The following is a 10,280-nucleotide window of genomic DNA, read 5'->3' as shown; positions in this document are numbered from 1 at the left end:
GTCTTAAGCGATAGCCACTTCAACTCAGCACTTTCCAGGGGCTCAAATGGAGGGCACCAAGGACAAGGTCCAGGTCCCAAGGGGGAACTGAGGACCCTGGCCTTTAAGCTGTTAGGTGCAAAGCAGTGTCAGCGTCACTGAGTGCTGAGCGACCAAGGCGAACTGCATCCAAGTTTTCCAAGGGAAGGTTTTTTTTTCTTAACTAAGCATTTTGTCATTATCAGTTTTAGTTTTCTTCTGTGGTTTTTCAGGCCTTTTTAGTATTGTGCTGGCCAATGCATTTATTCCTTTTAAGAATGAACCAGGTGGTTGATTTGGACAGTCCTAAAGTTTTTGCTATTGCTCTTATGTTTATTTTGTTGTTTCCCCTGGTGATGATCTCTCTGGACCTCATATGGATAGTAATTAATTAAGAATACATGCAATTATTTTACTTAAAATCAATCATTTGTTTACTTTTTCTTGGAACATGGAATCTGTCCATGAAATGGCTTTAAAAAACAAAGACGCATCCTTGTGGCAGTCTGTTCAAATACATTCCAGATTTTAGAAAACTGACTTTGAGACCTTTATTCAGTGGTATGTTAATTTGATTGATCCATTATTAAACAGCATTATGAGACTGGTCCAAGTCTGTGTTGGAGTCAGTCTAGGAAAAAAGTCACAGCAAAAGGTTCATTGCCTCAATGGTGTCATTGATCACTTTTATAGCAGTAGATGAATGAATGTTTAATTCTGCTTTTAATCCACATTACCAAATTGTGTATCAGGAGAAGGCTTAAAGGTCCTGGATAAAGTAATAAATAGAATAATAAAAAGCTACCAACCCAATTACATCTCAAAACATGTTGAAAACCTGTGAATTCACATTGCAAAGACTAATTATGTAGTCCTGCTGGAGACAGTCAGATCATTTCCATAGAGAGGCACTTTGCATCAGCAGCACCATGCTCCAGTGCTCTGGGAGAGTTTATAGTCCTGAGAGTTGAACACTGGATGACTGACAGCTGTCCTTCATCACAACAGAAGCCACAGAAATCCTCCTCATCAAAAACATGACTTTGATCTGCGTCCTCATCTGGACTCTCCTCTGCTGCTGCTTCACAGGTAAAGTCCAGAGAATCAAACTCCTCTCCTCTATCAACATCTGTCCCTCTGAAATGAAGCCCACAAAACCATGAAGCTGCTTTATGTTTTTGTCTCTGTATCCTCAGAGTCCAGAGGACAGATCACAGTGACTCAGCCTGGAGCAGTGAGCTCTGCTGTGGGAGGAACTGTGAGCATCAAGTGTAGGACCAGTCAGAATGTTCATGTTTCTGGCAACAATCACTTTTTAGCCTGGTACCAACAGAGAGATGGAAGCCCCCCCAAACGTCTCATTTACCATGCTAGCACTCGACAATCAGGGATTCCAGCTCGTTTTACAGGCAGTGGATCAAACTCTGACTTCACTCTGACCATCAGTGGAGTCCAGGCTGAAGATGCAGCAGTTTATTACTGTCAGAGTCTTCACAGCATCAACAGTCAAGCTGTGTTCACACAGTGAAAAACAGTTGTACAAAAACCTCCCTCAGTCAGACTGAACAGAAACTGAAGTGACTGCTGTAGCTGGAAGATACTGCAGAGACTGATACAGTTCACTGAGGACACACACACACAAACACACACACACCTTTGTAACCAAGGGGGGTTTACGAGGGGAGGTACTAATGTTTATTGTGAACGTTTTCAATAAAAGGCAGCGAGAGGAGGCCGTCGTCGGGGTCATTCGTAATGAGATTCGAAGTGCGTTTCTGAGATACCGACGAGGCCTACCTTGCAAGTAAATCGATCGATCGCTGACTGTCTTGTTTTCTTCATGATGAATAAGTCTCTAAACCAGCGGGGCTTGTGGAAACACAGACCCAACATGGGCCTCTGGCAAACACAGAACAGACTGCATCTGTGCGGAGCACTGACCCTGCTCAGGCAGCGACAGCTGGATGCAGTCTTTATCTGGCTTCTTAGCCTCCGGGGGTCCAGAGTCAGCTGAGGGCTGTAATTCAGCCTCTGGGGAGGCCCAGGAGCAAGTAACAGTCTCAAAACTAGCCAGTTCATGAGGAAATCTTTCAGTACTAATCAGTTTGTCTCTCTGCTCGGAGTGAGCGCCAGAAAAACAGTCCAAAATGGGCGGTGTAGGCAAAGACTCCTGAAGAGGGGCAAGTGAAGACTGTGACTGAGCAATTAACTGAGCCATGGATAGCGGGGCCGAAAACAGAGCTGAGGGCGACTGAAGTTGAGTTGAAAGCGGTGGTGGAGTTGGTGACTGGGCTACTGGCCGGGTGGCTACCGGAGCTGGCGGCTGTCGGGCGGCTACCGGAGCTGGCTCGGCGGAACCTTTAAATGACTTGGGCAATGTTGGCACTTTAGTCTCCAGGGGTCCAGAGTCACCTGAGGGAAGAAACTCAGCCTCTGGGGAGGCCCTGGAGAACATTTCAATTACTGTAACATCACCACTTAATGTCTGTGAATGAGTGTCAGCACTCTCAGAAAAGAAGCAGTCAGGCGCACACTTAACAGTCTCTTGAGATGGCAGGTTGGAAAATAAAACAGGCTTAGAGTCATCAGAGTTTGGGTCAGATGTCTCAGGGGTGAGAGCCACAGCTTTAGCAGACACTGGGACAACTGATACGGGGTTAACGAGTTCAGAGAGAGTTAATCCAGGCTGAGAAGAAGCAGAAAAAACACCGCCCTTTGTTTTCGCAGCAGTCTTAAAAATGCCAACCTGGGCGAGGTTAGTAACTACGAAGTTCAGTAGGCTACTCGCATTAGCGGGCAGATCACTCTCCGTCGGGCCAGGCAGCGAAGCATTAGTTGCTGGGTGGGTGGTAGCAGCCGGGGGTGAAGATGAAGCTCGTTCAGAATTTCGTTCTGAACGAGCGGGTGAAGTGACCTGAACAGCCAGGGAGTCCGGAGACCAATCGCTGTAGTCGATTAGTGAGAGCTTGGCGAAATTCCTTCCCCTCGTGTTCCAGCCATAAGTTAATTAATCTGTCCACAGAGGGAATTATATCCTCCTGGAGCTCCTCAGACGGGTCGAATGCCGCTGGGTCCATAGTGGCCGGTTCGTACTGTCACGGCTGGGGCAGCAGTCGTGTGGAATTATTTAAGGACCCAAAACGCAGGCACTTCTGAAGTGAGGAGGCTTTATTTAAAGGAGGTGGATCAAATACACAAGGCAAGGGAGGCGAGAAACAGAACAGAGTAACCTAAACTGGGAAAACTAAAAAGCAAACCGGAAATGAAAACCGAACGTGGAGAGGAACAGAGAGACGCAGACAGATGCGGGGAAAATCACGGCGGACATGAACGCAGACGAACCGGCAACAGGCAGGAGAACACACAGGGCTTAAATACACACAGCAGTAATCAAGGGATTGAGAGACAGGAGGGCAACACACCTGGAAGAAATCAGAGCTGACGGGACAGGGGAAACGTAATCTGAACACACTCACATCAGACAGAGATTTTCAGAATAAAACAGGAAACTCACAGACACAGAGAACTAGACAAGACACTGAGCTAAACAGGCAGATTCACGAGCAGACCGTGTGACACCATAGACAGACAGAGGGAACACAGAGACGTGGGAGAAGGCAGGCACAGAACAAAACCCTAATGTTAAGTCTAATTGTTGAATGTTTGTCATTATGCTTCTTAAATTTGTAAGGTAATCTATAGGATCAAGACATTCTTTGTCCCTGACCACCTCTCCAGCTACTCTGTGCTCTGGAGGATTATTACACATCCCTTGTGAAGATTCTGTTTGATGTTTGTTGCCCTTTGTATGGCTCCACTGTGTTATCCATGGTGAACCATACATTGGGTGTGGGGGAGACTACCCTCTTTATGACCAGGATGTTGTAGAAACAGTTGTGATCAGGAAGACACACACACACACACACACACACTCTCACATAACACACACACATTCTCACATGCATACAGATGTTTACACATACACACACATAGTGCCTTGTCTTAGAACCATTTGGGGGGTTTTATGGTGGCCGTTGCTTTGCTGTGATGTGTATTGTGTGAACTGTTTTCCCAATAAAAGGCAGCAAGCTGAGGCCGTCGTTGGGGTCATTTTGTGGTAGACACCGACGAGGCCTCCCTTACAAGTAAATCGATCGATCGCTGACTGTCTTGTTTTCTTCATGATGAATAAGTCTCTAAACCAGCGGGGCTCGTGGAAACACAGACCCAACACCTAACAAACCCTTAACAAAGGATAAAACAGAATAAACAAGCACATAGAAAAATATGAGGAAACACAAAACACTGAGTCGTCAGACCGTGACAGTAAGATACTGCAGAGACTGATACAGTTCATTGAGGACACACACACAGATTTTCTCTCAGCGACATTCAGCAGAAATATGTGCTTAACTAACTAAAGAACAAACGTGGGCCAGTAACAGAAACCAAGATCAACCTTATTAATGACCTTTGACCTTAGCAGTGGAAAAAAAGACACTAGATTTATATTAAACCATAAAGACGACAAAAAAGTGGAACTGTTCCTGATCAGTGAGGGTCAAAATAAAAACAACACACCTGTGAATGTAAGATTTACTGTAAACATATCATCAAACATGAACATGAGTGAAAAAACTGTTATTGAACTGAAGGTGTTTTTTTCATATTTTGTTCATGTCATCATTCATTTAATCTTCTCCTTGTTCGTCAATGAAATTAAAACTTTGTTCTTCAGATTCTTTCTAATCACTCCTTGCATTCGTTGACTCTCCTGTCTGTGAGTTCTCCTCAGAACAAACAGCTCATTAGAGACACTAAAGACTCTTTCTTCTTTAGACTTGCTTTGTAGTCTGGTGAGACTGTTTCCGTGGTAACCAGGTCCCAGCATTGCTTCATGAACCAGTCTGTCTGGTACAGGTGAGCAACACCACCAACAACCTACCACACACATTTAAATAAACATAAAAATAACCTGAACAATTTTAAAACTCCTTTTTCAGCTTTTGCCTAAATGCAGATCTCCTTAATGGTTCTTTCAGCCTGTGTTTTATTTTACCAGTGTAAAATAAAGACATCATGTTGGAGCGCAGAGTTGGTCTAAATTCTTCTAAATGAAAAATATATTCATCAAGTGCAGGTTTGTAGATTTGAATAAAATTAAATGTCTGTTTCAACCAAAATTCACTTTGCAAAACATCTTTATTACCTAAAACATGAATGTTGTCATTATGAGAAAGAAAATAACAGTTTTAGTCTTTATTTGTTCTTAAAAAAGAAAGATGGAGAGACAGTTACAGAGTTGAGAATGAGAGCATTAAACCAGTATCAGGTTGAGTCAGGTCAGGACTGGGGACACTGGTCTCTCCTCAGTGGCTCTGAGACCAGAGTCTGGCAGCCCTGGGTGGCCTCACAGGTCACAGAGCCCACCTTCATCCAGCGGTCTGCAGGGAGCCTCAGGGTGCTGCTCCAGCTGTAGTGGCCGTCATTCTGCAGCACCACGGGGCTCCTGCTCTCCTCCCAGCTGATGCTGCCACTGCCATCCACCTTCCAGGACAGCGTCCAGTCTGAGGGGAAGCCCTTGTTGGCCAGACATGTGATTGTTGCAGTCCCCTGCTGTAGCTCCTCACTGGAGGGGGGCAACACTGTCAGGACGGGACGGGTATCACCTAGGAGACACCAATCAGCTTAGAGCACAGGGAGCACACAGCTGTCAATCAAACCACAGACAGTGGGACACCTTTACTGTAAGAGCTGATTTTCTCCGTTAAGAAGTTTCTGTCAGGTGTTTTTTCTGCTCCACCAGTCATTCACTCACACATTGTTTCACTTCCCTTTAAGAAACCTCTCATGCATATCAGCACAGAGAGAATCATCACACAGTTTGACCTGAAATATGTTCAAACTACACTGGAAATAAAAGAAGCAGATGTGGAAACATTTACAAAACAAGTTTAAAATCATCAATATTGTACATGACTTACATTAATATTAACTGGAAACAAATAAATAGAATAAATTAATTAATTCAGCGAAACAAAATGCTCTTCATGTATATCTAAAGCAGTTTTTAAAGTTTACACAAACAAACTAATTTCAAACAATACTTGACAGTTCTTATTCTTTATATTATTGCTTGATTTTTTTTTTCAGTTTTAATTTGACTGAAATGTAGACATAATATTTTGACAGAGCAGATCTGAATTATCCTCCACGACATAAGAGGATAATTAAAAATTCCTTCATCAAACTTGTTGCAGAGTTACGTGCTTTTCTCTCATTCAAAAATCAGAAATCAAATTGTTAAATGAACTTTAATATAAAGACAGTATTTGATAGTAAACCAGAATAAACTTACGTCCAACATCCAGTCTGGTTCCTCCACCAAAAGTCCACCAGAGTGATACAAACTCATTGAGCCGCCGTACAAAAACCTCTGACTGTAGAGAGACACGGCTCTCTGACTCTGAAACAAACAAACTCAACAAAATAATTCACTGTTTGCACAGCAGCAATGACTCAGCTGATATGACTTCTTCAAATAACATCATACAATGTTAGTTTAAATGCAGTTACACTTGGAGTGGCTGTAGCTCAGAAGCATCAGTCTAATGTATCCATTTGAGTCTGAATGTTTGTGAATGTTATATAGAAAGCATAGAAAAAAGTTCTTGCATTTCTCTGTGGGTGAATGAGACATGTTGTGTAAAGGTTAAAGTGCTTGTGCAAAGCACACAGCTGCTTGTGTGCAGCCCAAACTCAGATAGAGATTTGAGTGCTCAGATAGGCTACAATAGAAAAGCATATAAAAGTATAAAGTATAAAAGAACCAGCCCTTTTCCCTCCCAAAGAGTCTTTTAGACTCATCAGTGGGCTCCATAGTTTGTACATCAGAAGAAGACTTAAAGATCCCGAATGAATAAAAAAATAAAAAAATAAAAATGCTTGAAATTGGGAATTGAATCATAGACCAAAAAAAAAAATAAAAAAATAAAAAATCAATTTTTCTCAAAACATGTTGGCCGGTTGAAATGACACCTGTGAATTCATTGTGATGACTGCATATGTAATCCTGTTGGTGTCAGAGTGAAAATTCAAACAAAGGGATGAACTGAAATTAATCAGAGAGAATCAGAAAGTAAAAGTGCAGGACAGACAGAAAGATAACATCTCAGGTGGTATACACTACTACAAACCAGCAACAGAAGGAGTATTTTCTGTTTGTGGTACCAGGAATACTACATATGAAGAGTTCCCAGCTGGTACAGTTGCCACATGTTTGACTCCTGTAAAGCACTTTTCATTTAGTTTAATGAGTGAACCGTTTGGTCCGTTTGGCTCAACACCACGGAACAGAGGCTACAATAACCGAGCTAACACTAATAGTTCAGTGGATCCTGCTTATGCCGTGATATTCGGTACTGAAAACCAAGGCGGCATTCACACCCTCTCTACATTTCAGCTTCTTCTGTTTGTGGATATATTACTGACTTGAATTATCCATAAAATCGTCACATTCTCTGTAAGTTTAAAGTCAACTATTGAACGGCGTATGTTTTAAAGTAAAGGCTTTAAAACCAAGTAGAACCTGAAACGTGTTAATTACTAACATCACTAATGTCACATAACTTTGCCAACATGTGGCCAACAGTAATGTTTTAATGTTCTTTGTTATTAAACATTTGTATCGCTCAAGGGCGTAGATTTGGTTTTGGCATTGGTGGGGACGGATGATTCAACCACCGAACCCTGCCCTGTTTCTTTTTTTTCCCTTTTTGTCTTTGCTTCTTGATAAAAGGAGAAATATACTTGCCTACATATTCTACATGCTTTTAAACCATTTAAAATTACAATTCATAGTTTTATATGTGAATTATATAATGTTAAATTACTATTAAACAAATGACTGACTAAGTATTTTAGACTTTAGTTTACTTGGGGGTTACAATGTTTATTTATCGGATAAAATAAGTTAAATGTCACCGTTATTATTGTCCGACCAGAAACAGGCCGGGGGTGTCCAAATTCAGAGGCTGCGTCTTCCTGAGGACTAGGTGTTGTGCCAAAAACTCATTTGCTGTATTTGCCAAAAACCGATTGCTTGTATTTACACTTCTATAAATAACTTGTTGGTCTATAATATGTGAAACATAAGTCAAATGTATCCCTCATGAATGATATCAAGTCATCTTGAGCAACAAACAACATTCCTGTAACAAGGTAGAAGCTGCATTCAGTTTTTGGCAGTGACTTTTATGTATCCTTTATTTATGCAGTTAAAAAAATTCTTGTTGACTTTAAAAATGTCTCTCTTAAGAGTAATCTGGCCAAGATACTGAAATTGCAACTAATGCAAAAATAGTTCTGTAAACATATTTTAAGTGGACAAAAGGGAGCTGATTGATTATAAGTACAATAACAGACATTTGAAGTTTACTCAGCTACATTCTCGCCTGAAAATATGTTAAAAGTTTATTTTGCGACCCAGAAAGAGTAATAAGAGTAATATTTAAACTAAGTAGCCATTGTTGGAAACTGGAATTGGCTGGGCCAATCTGGGATATGGTTTTTCAGTTTTGTTTTTCAATTCCGGGTGGAAAATTGGGAGAAAGTCGGGAAAATGGTGGCTCCGGGAGATTTTCGGGAGGGGCACTGAAATTCAGGATTCTCCCGGAAAAATCGGGAGGGTTGGCATGCATGGCCTAGCATAGCCTGTAACGTTATTATGACGGACACATTTTATGAGTGAGCTTGACTGTAAGTGACTTACAGGTTTCTTTGAAAAATACTTTCTTATATCCAGGTTCTTCCTTTTTGCTGCCGTCCTCCTCTCCTCCTCGCAGCGCAGGTTTGCCGCTGCTAAAACTAAACAGAGCTCGCTGAAAAGCACAGCCAATCACATTGGTCATATTTGTCACATGACGTAGGACTCCAGTAGATAACGTAATTTAACTCTTTCTGCACCGCTGGGTGAATGAGACGTTGACAGCTCCTTTTTTCCCCTTTCTATCGGGTTTGTTTTTCTTTACTCGAAGAGATCAAATTATTGGTGGGGACAATTCAATAATCGCTGGATATTGGTGGGGACGTGTCCCTTCCGTCCATGCCAAATCTACGCCCTTGGTATCGCTGCATAAACAAGTGACATGAAACTCTATACTTACATTTAAAAGTTTACTCTTCAGCCGCACCGCTTCAGCCATCTGCCATTTTTGCCGAAAAAATTATCCACAGCCACCGCTGTGCTATGAATCCTGGGATAGGTTGGGCCACAAAGGGTACACTGACCCATCCTTCAAATCTGGTGAAAAGGAGGCCGCATTTGGAGCAGCCTTCAAGCAGGGACAGCCTTCGCTGCCTGGCTGTGATGTAATCGGCTTTCAAATGCGGCCCCCGAAAGATGCGGCCTATGAATTGAGACACAGCTAGAGGGACCATGACAGTCTGCATGGAAAATCTACACCTGGTTTTACTTTCAAAGTAAAACAAGAACTAACCAAATATTTATTTAGAAAAGTGAGAGGAATACACTACAATCCATCTCATTGCAGGGCCAATTTAGTGTTCAAGTAGTACAAAAACCCAACCAAACAAGAAAACACCCACAAATATTTCCGAAAATGTAGTGTTTTGTTTGTTTTTTTTAACTTCAAATATTGCATAACAAGACAAAACTGTAAATGTGAACGTAAATTTGTCTTTCTCAATTTAACTAACTGAAGCCTTTCATTGAACGACCAAATAAACACATTGGTCCTCTCTTTCTGACCAGACACGTGGCAGCACTTCTGATATACCTTTGATCATATTTAACAAAATAAACATGCAGACAGAAGTGTACACATTAGTTTTTGACTCTCTCACTGAATTAACACAGCCAATCCCTCAACATGTTTGTACTCTCTGCTCATATCGCCTTCATATTAACCTCCTAGGACCTGGCGTCCACATATGTGGACATCATTATGGTGTTCCACAGGGTTCGGTGCTAGGACCAATTCTGTTTACATTATACATGCTTCCCTTAGGCAGCATCATTAGAAGACATAACATACATTTACACTGCTATGCAGATGACACCCAGCTCCCAGATGGCATTACCTTGGCCTCCAGTAACACTGTGAGGAACCTTGGAGTCATTTTTGACCAGGACATGTCCTTCAACGCACATATTAAACAAATATGTAAGACTGCTTTCTTCCATTTGCACAACATCTCTAAAGTTAGAAATATCCTGTCTCAGAGTGACGCTGAAAAACCAG

The 10,280-nt window shown here is 41.8% G+C and overlaps 1 pseudogene across 1 annotated transcript; it reads right to left on the bottom strand.

Moving 5' to 3' along the window:
• Positions 1-5,201: 5,201 nt before the first annotated feature.
• Positions 5,202-9,221, bottom strand: LOC146363550 (Ig kappa-b4 chain C region pseudogene; annotated as a pseudogene). The gene is made up of 3 exons (XR_014799214.1): positions 9,197-9,221; positions 6,377-6,484; positions 5,202-5,687 (listed from the first exon to the last, which is right to left on the bottom strand). The product of XR_014799214.1 is annotated as an Ig kappa-b4 chain C region pseudogene (transcript).
• Between the last annotated feature and the right edge of the window lie 1,059 nt (positions 9,222-10,280).

The sequence above is a fragment of the Perissodus microlepis genome, chromosome 22 (assembly GCF_051167445.1).
Source record: "Perissodus microlepis isolate ML-2025 ecotype Zambia chromosome 22, ASM5116744v1, whole genome shotgun sequence".
Taxonomy (NCBI): domain Eukaryota; kingdom Metazoa; phylum Chordata; class Actinopteri; order Cichliformes; family Cichlidae; genus Perissodus; species Perissodus microlepis.
Note: the sequence above shows the minus strand (reverse complement) of the source record. Positions and strands in the feature narration are given on the sequence as shown.